The sequence below is a fragment of the Hippopotamus amphibius genome, chromosome 15 (assembly GCF_030028045.1).
Source record: "Hippopotamus amphibius kiboko isolate mHipAmp2 chromosome 15, mHipAmp2.hap2, whole genome shotgun sequence".
Taxonomy (NCBI): Eukaryota; Metazoa; Chordata; class Mammalia; order Artiodactyla; family Hippopotamidae; genus Hippopotamus; species Hippopotamus amphibius.
The window spans coordinates 55,249,157-55,261,990 of record NC_080200.1 but is presented as its reverse complement, the minus strand read 5'-3'; positions in this window follow the sequence as shown (position 1 = coordinate 55,261,990).

Genomic DNA, 12,834 nt, shown 5'->3' with positions numbered 1-12,834 from the left:
ATTCAGCCCATCCTTAGAAATCTGGGCTCTTATCATATGACTCAAGAATAAAAAATAAAACACCCTCCCAAACCCACAATTTCTTTGGAACTGAAAAAACATAAAACGATTATGAAAGATACTTTTCTGCTACTTTGTAGGGCTCCTTTTTAATTAAAAAAAAAACTAAAAGTCTAGATTGTTCAGAATTAAATACCGCCTAGTGGAGTAAATCAATGGTCTAGTTCAAGTCGCATCTTGAACACTTCACTTACTGTCATTCTTCCTCCAGGGTGGAGTCCATCCTGCCTGTACCTCATTCCCATAGTCTATATGGTCCCAGCTCCTGACCCTATGAGCATCTGTTCATGGCATCAGATACATTACTCCACAAACAGCAATTTGCATATACAGCACACTCTACATCATAACAACAAAAATAAATGATTTTCAAAAATACACTTCCCCAAAGTCCATGTGGACTACAGATAAACTGTGGTGGTCAATATAGAACATTTTCACATCATAGCACAGAAGAGTTTAGACACATTTTTAAGCATCGCTTTCACTGTCTCTTCTGCCTGATTTACTCTTGCCCCTCACAATGAGGCATTTTATGTGGTTCTCCCCAGAAAAGGGGCTGCTTGCAGTAAAGGTGAATTTAAGTTCTAGGACAAATGCCTTTCAGGTTTAAAATTTGGTAAATTTGTCCAGCTTCATTCATGAACATGAAAGTTTCAAATGTTAATGGCAAAGATCAAAGTTTAATCAAACGGTTGTTCGGTTGTTCGCTACCTCCCCTTCCTAGCCATCTCTAAGAGGAGTAACTTCACATGGTAACAAGGCCTAAAAGTAACAGTACAGCCTTGAGATGTTGCCAGAAAGTTTCACTTCCTCTTTATCAGCATGTTGCAAAGATCACTTTCTTTTCCTTGTGATATCAGTAACTGAGTTTTCTGCAATGTCCACAAGCGATTGGAGGTTGAGTTTATCGGAAACACTGAATTGCAAAGAAAAGCACAAAATAGTCACACACATATCATCTTATCTCTATTTATTTTTTTTAATTAATAAAAGATACAGCAAAATAGTAAAAAAGAAAAAAATTATAGAAATACGGACATAAGCCCACATGGCCAGGTTACATTCTTGGCTGGCAGAGAGTTTGTGTCATACTGGCTGCAAGAAAAGGAAGTCACTCTTATTTTTGTTCAGGCCTTTTATCAACTCTTTCATTCAATCAACTTTGCTATGATGGTTACCAAATATAAAATACACCTATCTGCAAAGAGCTTAGAGTTGTATTGTGGGTAGCAGCATATAAGAAAAAAATGATTATAATACTGGTTAGTGTGTTACATTGCGTATTTGCAAAATATTAGAGCAGGAGATGGAGACCATGATTAGTGTTCAGCAGAGAGAATTGCCCTACAGTCAGAAAGCCAAAGTGGGAAAAAAGTATTTCAGTCTGAGTGAGTAAATTTACACCTAAAGGAGGGGGGTGGGTAGGATACACGTTGGAAACTGATGGGAAAGCAGCTGGAAAGTAGAATGCATCCTGCTTGGGGAGCAAGGAGAAGAGTTGAAAAAAGATAATGTGACTGAAAAAATTAGCAACATGAAGATCCTAATTAAACATTTGCCTAATGAATATATTATAGTGCTGAAAATCTTATTAGAGAGATCCCCTGGTTCTTTCAATCATCTCAAAAACTGACAAAATTGGTGCTAGAGAAAAAAGTTTTCAGAGTGGTAAGTGCAGGGAGGAAAATAACCAGTAAAGCAGTAAAGAGATAAAGGGCAGAAAGATACACTATGCTGCGATAATAAAATGATAATAAAGATATGTACTGCTAGAATATATAAGAATATATTATGATAATGTGTAATAATATATCATAGGTTAGTATAATATAATATGAAATCATTTAGCTCAACCATCATAAAAATTGCTCTTCGTTTGTATAATTTTGGACAAAGAGAAACCAGAGTTGAGAATTTATAATCATGAGTGTATCATGCACACCTTATTTAAAATGTTTCTTAAAAAGTAAGAAACACATTGATGACCTATTATAATACAATATTGTGCACATTTTCTTTCAAATGTTCTATTTGTGACTTACTGTCGATATATATTTCAATCAAATTCAGACATTGTGGATAGTTTTGTCAGTAACCATTGAATATTTTCAGTGTACACAAAATGTTAATCCTATAACCAAAATTACCTTTTTCTTTTCTATTCAGGATCTTAATTGCAAACTTAGGAAAACAGACTAGTGTATTTTGGGCGATTTTGAACCATAAGAATTGAAATCAAAGAATATCAGATAAAACCTCAGCTATAAGAAAGAATGAACTCTGTGATGCTCAAATGGGCTGATGTTTGTGCTGAAATATAAAGAGGAAGAGGCACGCACAATTTCACACTTAATCAAACAAGTTAGAATCAGTGACATCTAATATTTCCAATTATTTCCTCACACAGTAAAGTCTCCAACTTCATCGACAAAATATATTAGAACATTTTCATAGTAAAGGTTAGTTTTCTTCTAAAATTTGGAATTTAAAATGGTTAATGCAATATACTTTTCATTCACAAAAATATTCAGAACACAAGAGCACTGAGATTATTTGAACACTTTGTTATGTAACCTTTAAAGCTGATGCAAATAAATCCATATTTAAATTTCAAAGGGGTTGAGTGCTTTGATAAATATGGCAATGTAGAAATTTTCTGACTTTATTTATAGTTCCCTGTATATTATATTTGCATGTGTGGGTGTATATGAATGCTGTGTCTCAGTGAGTGTAACCTGTCTAATTTGATTTCACTTTGACACATCTCATGTATTTACGGAAGGGAAACTCTTTAGGCCCGCTTTGCAGAATTTCCTTTTGGGGGCCTATGTTCCTAAAATTATGGTCAAATAGAACACTACTTTTACTTCAAAATGTGTAATGTGCAATGGCCTGTTCCATTCCCATTAAGTATTTACTAGATACATTTTTTTTCTATTTTTTTTTCTTTTGATTAGCTGAAATTAAGGTATACACCTTAGTAGTATTTATGCTAGTAGTGTTACTTGCTTTGTCTTTTATGTCATGCTGCCATCTTGTGGCCACTTAGTCAACTTTAAAAAATATATTCCTGGCCAGTGTACCAGAATGACCCCCAAAGCATTGCACAGTATAACTTCCAACATCATGGAAGATATTTACTCTCATAAGGATTATCCTCTTAGCTATCTCTCAGTAACAAAGCCATAATTGTTCTTTGTGGCATCTGAAAGTTTTAGGTATTTTACCTGAGAATTTCCTTACTTCCTTTGATATTAAATTCAATATAAATTGATATTAACAAGTGCCTAAAAAAAGAAGAAAACACTTTTAAAATACTTTTTTCACACAAATATATTTAATGATGTATAACCCATTTTTCACCTGTATAAAATAAAACCATTTATATTAAGAATTTGAACAATCTTACATTTTTAGATTGAACACAAAGATAAATTATATCTAGAGCTAAAGATATGTGGTATTTGTCATTCTTACATGCTTTAGATTACAAAATAATTAAAATACTTGGTTAAATTTTATAATTGTCTGTAGAGCCTATAGTTAGGAAAGAGTTTAATCATATTTTTTTTCTTAGATAGGCTTTTCTTTAAAAAAAATACTGGTTGAACTTTAGTCATTTTTAAAGGCTTTATTTTTTTTTTATAGTAGTTTTAGGTTCACAGCAAAATTGAGAGGAATGTACAGAGAGTTCCCATATACCCTCTCCCCCCTCACATGCATAGCCTCCTGTGTTATCAACATCCTCTACCAGAGTGGTACTTTTGTCATAATGGATGAATCTACACTGATACATCATTATCACCCAAAGTCCATAATTTACATTATGTTCTTGGTGGCGTACATTCTATGGATTTGGACAGACTTGTAATGACATGTACCCATCATTATACTGTCATACAGAGTATTTTCACTTCCCTAAAAACCCTCTGAGTTCCACCTATTCATCCTTCTCTTCCCTCTAACCCCTGGCAACCACTGATCTTTTTACTCTCCCCTCAGTTGTGACTTTTTCGTTTTTTGTTTAGATTAAAAGCAAGATATTATACACAAACCATTGTCAGTGTACATAAACCCCTCTCCCATCACTTCATCCCCGAGAAAGGAATAGAGTGGATGGGAACTTTGAGCAGGGTTGGCTCTACCGAAGTGCCTGATGCTGTTCCCAAGTAAGATTTTGTCCAACCAGCTTTGGATCCCGGCCAACCATGACGTACTGTCGATTCAGCTGCTGTTCAGTCCCATCCCGGTTCAGTCATTGGTTGGGGCTCCCATTTTCCTCCTACAATAAAGGAGCACATGGTGGGAGGTTCACCTTCAAGTTCAGTACAGCCTTCATGGCCTCCTGGCTCTTCCAACAGGAAACAGTTGTGAATAGTGAGAAGAGTTTTATCACATTGTTCAAAATATTTAAAGAGCTTTTAGTGTAGTCCAATATGTGTCTAAACCCAACAATACCTATTTCAAAAACACAGCCTATAATATAAATAATTATAATCAGCACAATGGTCATAGATGATCATGCTTTACTGGATTAGAATTGGTGCAGTTACCTGTAGATTTTGAGAGCCAATCAAACAAATTAGAGAGAAATTACTAAATAGAGATCTGGTTATAGGTATATATATATATATATATATATACACACACACACGTATATATTATATACAGATGCATACACATTAGGACTCATTATGAAGCACATTTTATTTTCTGAAAAAATAGCTAGAGTATACTTTAAAAGTAGAGGAGGAATAGGAACATAATAAAAAAGTATTTCTGGGTAACTAACTGATAAGCAAAAGGATATAAAGTGCTGAATTAAAAACAGACAAAACACAGAGGAGCTTACGGAACTGCACACAGGCTTTACTTCTTTCTTAAATAGAATTACAATAATCCTTCATACTAGAATGAAAATTGTTCTGAAAGCAGCGTTTTCCCAACTTGCACTGCTTAACCAGAGGAGAATTGTGACATATACCATATTCAATCCATCCCTGATCATGAAACGCTGTTGATAGGCACTTCTGATGCTTCCTTGTATCTTGTTATTTTCCCGCTCTGGGCAAGCAGCAAGAAGGTCACCATTCTTCATTATTTCATGATTAGGCAAGACCATATAACTAGAAATCAGTTACTGACAGGTGGCCTGCACATTCCTAGTCTGAAGCATGTAACTCCAGCCTGGGGGGCCTCCACTCCAGCCCTGTTTCTTCTGCTGCACTGACCCGGATGCTGCCTGTTTCAGATGTAGCCGCTGTGGCCTGTTCAGGCCTTTTATTGGCTTGGATCATTGTACTGAGGCAGGAAGTTCTGAAGCCATGGTGTGTCACCTGCATGAAAGAGGACTTTGAATCAACCAAAAATAAACCTTTGTTGGGTTAAGCCACTAAGATTTAGAGAGTATTTTCTTATTATAATGGAGCCTGTCATGACTAACACAAGGCACTGAAAAGTTCATATATTTGTGCCTATATTGGTCACTTACTTTCTTAACCGTTGACACATTTGACACTGCCTGACATTTAGATACAATGATTCTGTTCACCTCTCTCCACGCAGAATTTAGCACAAAATAAGATTTATTAGGGTCTTCCTACTCTGTCTCCATGTGATTTGTTCATTAACACAAGTGGAAATGGGAAACAGCAGAAAAGAAAGGAAAACGGACTTTGAAAGAATTGAGGGGCACGTACAAAAGGCCCAGACAGTAACAATGACGATAGGAAAAAAGAAGCCGAAGCCACAGGCTCCCCCGTGTCACCTCCTCCAAATGTATGGAATGTTGCTTCCCCCTGAGATCCTGCAGAGTGTTTCCCATCCCAGGGCCCGAGATGAGCAGCTTTGGTTCTGGGATTGCTCACATGTCCTGTTTCTCTTTCAGTAGTTTTCAGTTGCGTCTAAAAGACCGTTTCCTTATCCACAAGGGCAATAGTCTTGTTTTGGTTTTGGGCACACGCCCAGAAATTCATGCGCCTTAGTCCAGCCTGAGCTCTGAATATAAAAGAGCGCGACAAGCTCTTGTGTTCAACACACTGTTAAATTTTGTCACATCATCAGGGCTTACAGGTTTGGTTGAGTGTAGACTTACTACAGCTGATATTGAAGAGTTGGTGCTGCTTAGAAATGATACTAAGTTGAGCAGCTTATTTCACCTGCGTGAGGATATTTCCTCTCCAGTAAACCTGGACTATGATGTACCTTGCTAACATCATACCCATGACTCTTGTGTTGCACACCTCCAGGGGTATTCGTTGCCCTGGGGTTGATGGTAATGGCACCTCCTGACACTCAACTCACAGTGGAATACGTTGTAATAGTACCCCAGGGAATTGTCCCATGAGGTGGCCCTAAATGTCAGGCACAGAGAAGATACTTGATATTGTTGCATGTTAGTTTCTTCATGTTTTCATAGATTTTATTTGAGGGGACATGTGCCTATTAACATTTTATCATTTGGGGAAAGCAGGATTCTAATTCGGATATATTTGATATATTGTATATAATCAAAAATTTAACTCAACTGTTCTGCTTTTAAGCTCCCATTTGTAATACATTTTTATTGAGTTCTGAAATCTTTTTCAAGTTACTTATAATGACAGCTAATGCTTATATACACCGGGTGCTGTTTTGAGATATTCATGTATATAATTCAAAAGTTATGAATGTTATTATTTCTGCTTCCGAGATTGAGAAAGTGAGGCACAGAGGGATTAATCAGATTGAGAAAGTGAGGCACAGAGGGATTAATCACTTTTTCCAGAATCACAGAACCCATAAATGCTTGAGTTGCCATTTGAACTCAGGCAGTCTGGCTCTCCCTAAGTATCAGATTATCCTGCTTCTGATATCTCTATTTTGCTAACTCTATTCCTCTTCACAATCCTTTTGCTGACATGCGTTAATGTTGGAAATTGGGCTCTAAGAAATCAAGCCACTTGGTGGGTTCCTCTGAAACAATTGATTCATAGGTTGTTCTATCCACACTAACATGTATTCATAACCCATTAATATGACTAATAAATGCCTTATGAGGTAACACTTGATCTTCAAAATATTTGAAACATGTAAAAAGGAACATGGTTTCAGGTTTTCACATTTATTTTTATGTTTCTCTAATGGCCTGTTTTTATAAAGAGAATGTATTTACTCTCTTTGTTTATAGTACCTGCCTTTAAATCTAGTCTAATTGTATGACAGTATCCTTCACATTTAATATTTGAGCGTTTAATACATGGTGGAATATATTTACTTACAGAGATTGTTTTTATGACTTTTAAGAGAGCCTTTGTGAAAAAAGCAAATACAGTGTGGAAGGAATCACACTCCAGCGAAAACAGCCAGGAGGTGTACCTAGTGGGCTATCCTACCAGAACCCAAGAGGAGTCAGACCCACCTCCATCTCTTGGACTTGACGGGCTTGAGATGAGCTCTACTTTGGTCAAAGGAGGCCTGAGGGGAGAGTGGAGATAGGTCTGACTTCAGTGCACCACCCAGTTTCTTGAATGCCAGTGAAGATTTTTAGGAGAAAGGTGTCATGGTCAGAGGATTTCATAAGAAATTTCCAAGTCCTCGGGCCTAGAAAGCTTGGCTTTGCGTCTAGACTACCAATAGCTGCATGACATTAGGGCAGTGACCACTCATGCTGAAAGAGCTTAGAATCAAGATCTGTTGTGGAGCCTTGACAATGAGGTGCTTTCAGGAATATCTAGATAGACTGCCCTTGGGGTATGACATTGAGGTTCACACTCTGATGGCACAGTGAATAGCACAATGATGCCAGAGAGAGGCTTCAAGGATGTCAGGCTTTAACAGGGAGGAATCCAGAACAGGAAAGGCAAGTGTCGTGGATGTCGGTGGACTGGTTTGTGAAAGCAGGTGGCACGGGCATTTGAAGGATTCCTAGACATCTTTGAGGATTAGTGAGGCACGGCAAACCCAACGTGAACTTTCACTTTCCTCCCTGGTAACAGACCTCTGATCTTGGGACTCATGTTGCCATTCAGAATAAAAGCTTATACTTCTCACTTCCTTGCACATCAGTGTGGCCATCCCCCTAAATTCTGAACAAGGAAATCTAAGCAGATGAATCTTGAGAGGCTTCTGGAAATACTCATTATTTTTTTTAGGAGGAGGTATTTGAAATTTCTTTCTTGGCCTGAAAGATGAACTTGATGGCAGGAACTTCAGCAGTCATCTTGAAACATGAGGTAACCTTGAATGGAAGAAGTCAGACACACTGACTGTGAGCAGAAACTGAAGTATCAGAGTCTCATGAATGTATGTGTTCTATCTTTCTTGAACTATCTAACTCTGAGCTGCTTTTAAATGAATAAATGTTCATAATCATAACTGATAAATTAGTGTAAAGAAGATCCCTAATACAATAGTTAAAGGACAAAGAATAAATCAGATTAAAAAAACATCCTGTGTATCCACAGCCTAACCAAGCATGAACATGTTTTGACTGTGAGTTTAATAAACAATAATTAGACTGCAAGTCACAAAACTGGCTTGGAGGGAAATTATCATTTAAACAACAATTACTGAGACCCTTACATAAACAATGCCCTTGCAGACGTGGTAGGTTTAGGCAAGGAATTGAATACAACTTGATGCTGCTCCCAGGATCGCAGCTCTGCACAGAAGACATACATTTTATATCATATAAAACAATTTTAAAAATGAAACTTTATTTTTTTATCATAGTTTTAGGTTCACAGCAAGTTGAGAGAAAGGTACAGAGATTTCCCATGTACCCCCCCGCCCCCACGCATGCATAACCTCTGACCAGAATGGTGCATTTGTTACAATTGAGGAACCGACTTTGACACCTCATATTCACCCAAAGTCCATGGTTTACATTAATGTTCACTTTTGCTGTTGTGCATCTTATAGGTTTAGACGAATGTATAACGACATGTATCCACCACTGTAGTATCATACAGAATAGTTTCACTGGCCTGATAATCCTCTGGGCTCCACCTTTTAAAACAATTTTAAAAGTGTTAGTATACAAAGAAGTTACTATGTAATGGCTGGAGATCTCAAGTACTGAGACATGACGGCATCTCCTTTATATAAATGTACAGTGTGTGACATGTCCTTGGCTTGTCTTCTTGACAATATCAAGCTATTAGTGTCTCTGTAAATCCCTGGTGGTGCACAAGCCTCTTTAAAAATACATGAAACAGACTGTAATACAGTCCTTGGCCTAACTCCAAGATGTTGTTGGTTATTAGGTAGCCAGTTGATTGATATAATATCCTTGCATTTACTTTCCAGACACAGTGCAGTGCCCTTTCCAAAAATCCAGTGCTGTGATCCCTAAGCTGATATCAGAAATATCTGATTTGTACAGATTGAAAGAGGGATGTCTGCAAGCTGCAAAAATGATTGCCTCTTTTCTCAGATAAAATTTCCAAGCAGATTAGTAAACAAATTATTCTGAAGTATTGGAACACTTACAAAGAGAAGGCGTGATCACTAGAAACTAACATAAGTTCACTAAGCATAAGATTTACTGAAATCATTTTATATCCTGTTAGAAAAGCTGGCTAAAAAATATGCACATGGGCTCTTGATCCAAGAGGTCTTGAGCCCCCCGGTCCCATCTTTCTCTTCAGTCTGTGTCTGTGTGTTCTTCAAGCTTGCGGCACCCGTCACTCACCTTGAGTCGCCGAGTTGATCCCGGCACTTTGTATAATACTATAATGATGGATTTATGTCATCACACGTTTGTTCAAATGCACAGAATGTACAACACCAAGAGTGACCCTCAGTGTAAACTATGGACCTTGGGGAAGGATAAATCAGGAGCTTGGGATGAATATACACACACTACTATATATAAGACTGATAACCAACAAGGACCTACTGTATAACACAGGGAATTCTTTTCAATATTCTGTGATAGCCTATAAGAGAAAAGAATCTAAAAAAGAATGAATATATGTATATGTATAACTGAATCACTTTGCTGTACACCTGAAACTAACACAATATTGTAAATCCACTATACTCCAATAAAATTAAATTTAAAAAAAAAAAATATGCACATGTATGTCATTTGCGGCAAGACATTGTCAAAATTTCTCTCTATCCAGTAGGAAACACTGGAACAGTTTCAGCTAGAACGATGACAGCAATCAGAAGGATTTACATCTAAAGAAATGACTCGATTTCTTCAAGTCTCGTTTCTTTCTGTCTTAGTTGTCAGTTCTCAGCTAAGAATACGCATGGGCAAGAGACAAACTGTGAACAGCGAAGTAGAGGAAGACCTAATGGAAGTACAAATAGAAACATGTTGCCCGAGGTAAGCATGGAAATAGGTAATAGCTTACAAAGGAAGTTCTGAAAACAGCAATACTTACTCAATGCAACACTTTCCTGTTATTTACATGTGACTCAATCTGACCAGAGGACTTAAAAGACAATGACACCATAAAAGTCATTCAAAGCTTTGGTTGTATAATTCATATGTATCAATATTTCCATAAGGCTTTTTTTTTTTCTTTTTTGAGATGAAATTTGAGTCACCAGTGGCATTTGTAAAGTGTTAGCCATCCTCAATCCCAAATAACTTCTGTGATATTGAATTGTAAGAGCTGTGATTAGTGATGGGCAGCCCTGGTTTCTGGATAATAGCATTTGCTCCTTGCTTCTATTCCTAGATTCTTGAGATGAACCTTTATAATTTAAAGAAACAGGCACACTTTTGATGGATGTTTGGATTCAAAAGCATGCACTTTCCTTATTAAGGATAAAAGCATTTAATGTTAATCTCAAGGACTTCCTAGGTGGCGCAGTGGTTAAGAATCCTCCTGCCAATGCAGGGGACATGGGTTTGAGCCCTGCTCTGGGACGATTCCACATGCCACGGAGCAACTAAGCCCGTATGCCACAACTATTGAGCTTGTGCTCTGGAGCCCGTAAGCCACAACTACTGAGCCCATGTGCTGCAGCTATTGAAGCCCATGCACCTGGAGCCTGTGCTTAGTAACAAGAGGAGCCACTATAATAAGGAGCCTATACATCACAGTGAAGAGTAGCCCCTGCTTGCATCAACTAGAGAAAGCCTGTGTGCAGCAATGAAGACCCAATGCAGCCAATAAAGAAAGAAAGAAAGAAAGAAAGAAATTTAAATAAATAAATACATTAATTAAAAAATAAAGTTAATCTCAAAAAGCTATTCTTAGTTAAAATTTATTGCAAATTTCATTAAGATGTTTATTGCAACTTACACAATGTTATATGTCAATTATATCTCAAAAACCTGGGAAAAAAGTATGCTTATTATAGTTTTTAACCTTGTCAGACTCATTGTGTATGATTCTGATTGTAGTTTTCCATTTGTCTTCCAGCTACATATTCCTTTTATTACCTCATTAAAACAATAAAGTATTAAAATTGGTTCCTTGCCACAATTTTATTTCCTCATTTTGTCATTAAGGTTAAACCAAACTTTTACCTCTAGTTCATAATAAACATTTTCTTTTTTCTTTTCCCCTGGGGCCTAAGCTATTTTGTTTTCCATTTCATTTGCAAAATTGGCCTTCTCTTTCCCTGGGGATACAAAGAAAACTTTTTAAACTGATTTGTGTAAAAATATATTTTGAGGCCAAATTATGTTTCCTTTTCCAAATCTTTTTGCTCTCATTCTCCTCTGTGGACACAAACTCTTACAAGGCAAGGCTTTTATAAGATCATTTTCCCCCAATTTACACAGATTTTTTTTATCCCACAGCACTTTGTATGTCATTTATTATTTCTTATGTTTATGATTTATTAAACAAATTAAATGATTTACAGATTGAAAGAAGGGAAAACTTTAAAAAGTTTTGCTTTGCAAAAAGAAGGGATTGATTTAACTGTGTGATTGGCAAATTATTTTATGATTAACATAACAGTATATGAATATACCCAAGCATCTTTTAAAGTTCATAACTTTCTATGAGGTTCAATAAATTCTATTAGAGATAGGAATAAAATCACTTGTAATATATAACTGTAACATATCAAGAATGAAAACTAAGAAATAGGCACTAAAATAAGTTACTCATCAAGAATCAGCATGTAATTCACAGAAATGCAAAATGATTTTCCCATTACGTAACACAATCAAATTTTTTTTCCAGTATCTCTTTTCTTTGAAAAATGTTGTTTTCTTAAATTATTTTTCAAATTTCATTTACTTTGTGTGTGGGAGGATAATTAGATTTTAAACAAATTAGGAAACATTGTTAATGAAATTATATATTCTGGTGGAGAAATTGAAACAAAGTTTATAATAATCTTATTTAAGACCCGACTTGAGTAAAAGTTACATCTCTGTAATTCCTAAGCACATATTAACTAAACTTTTAGTGAAGCCACAGAGGTCTGTTTGACTTTTTGCCCAATCGTATGTTTTTCCCCATCTAGATTAACGTTTACCAAGATAAATCTTGTATTTCTTATAGAACAACAGATAACCTGTAACCCCTGTGGACGTGCAGTTCTTTCTCTAATAAGACAATGGGATATTCCACCTTCCCTCTGCACCCCTGCCTGCCCTGGGCAGAACCTGTTCACACCGACATGTTGGGATGTGTTCACTTGTCGGTTGATTCCTAAAATAACACACAGTGTCTACGCATGAAGTGCAAGGCTTTGCTGTTTCCCAAAGTCCTGCATTTCCATGGAAACCAGACAGGCAGAAAAAGAAAGGATAAGTGCATGAAATCATTCCGTGCTCAGAAACAAAGCTGAATGCAGACCAACTGCCGC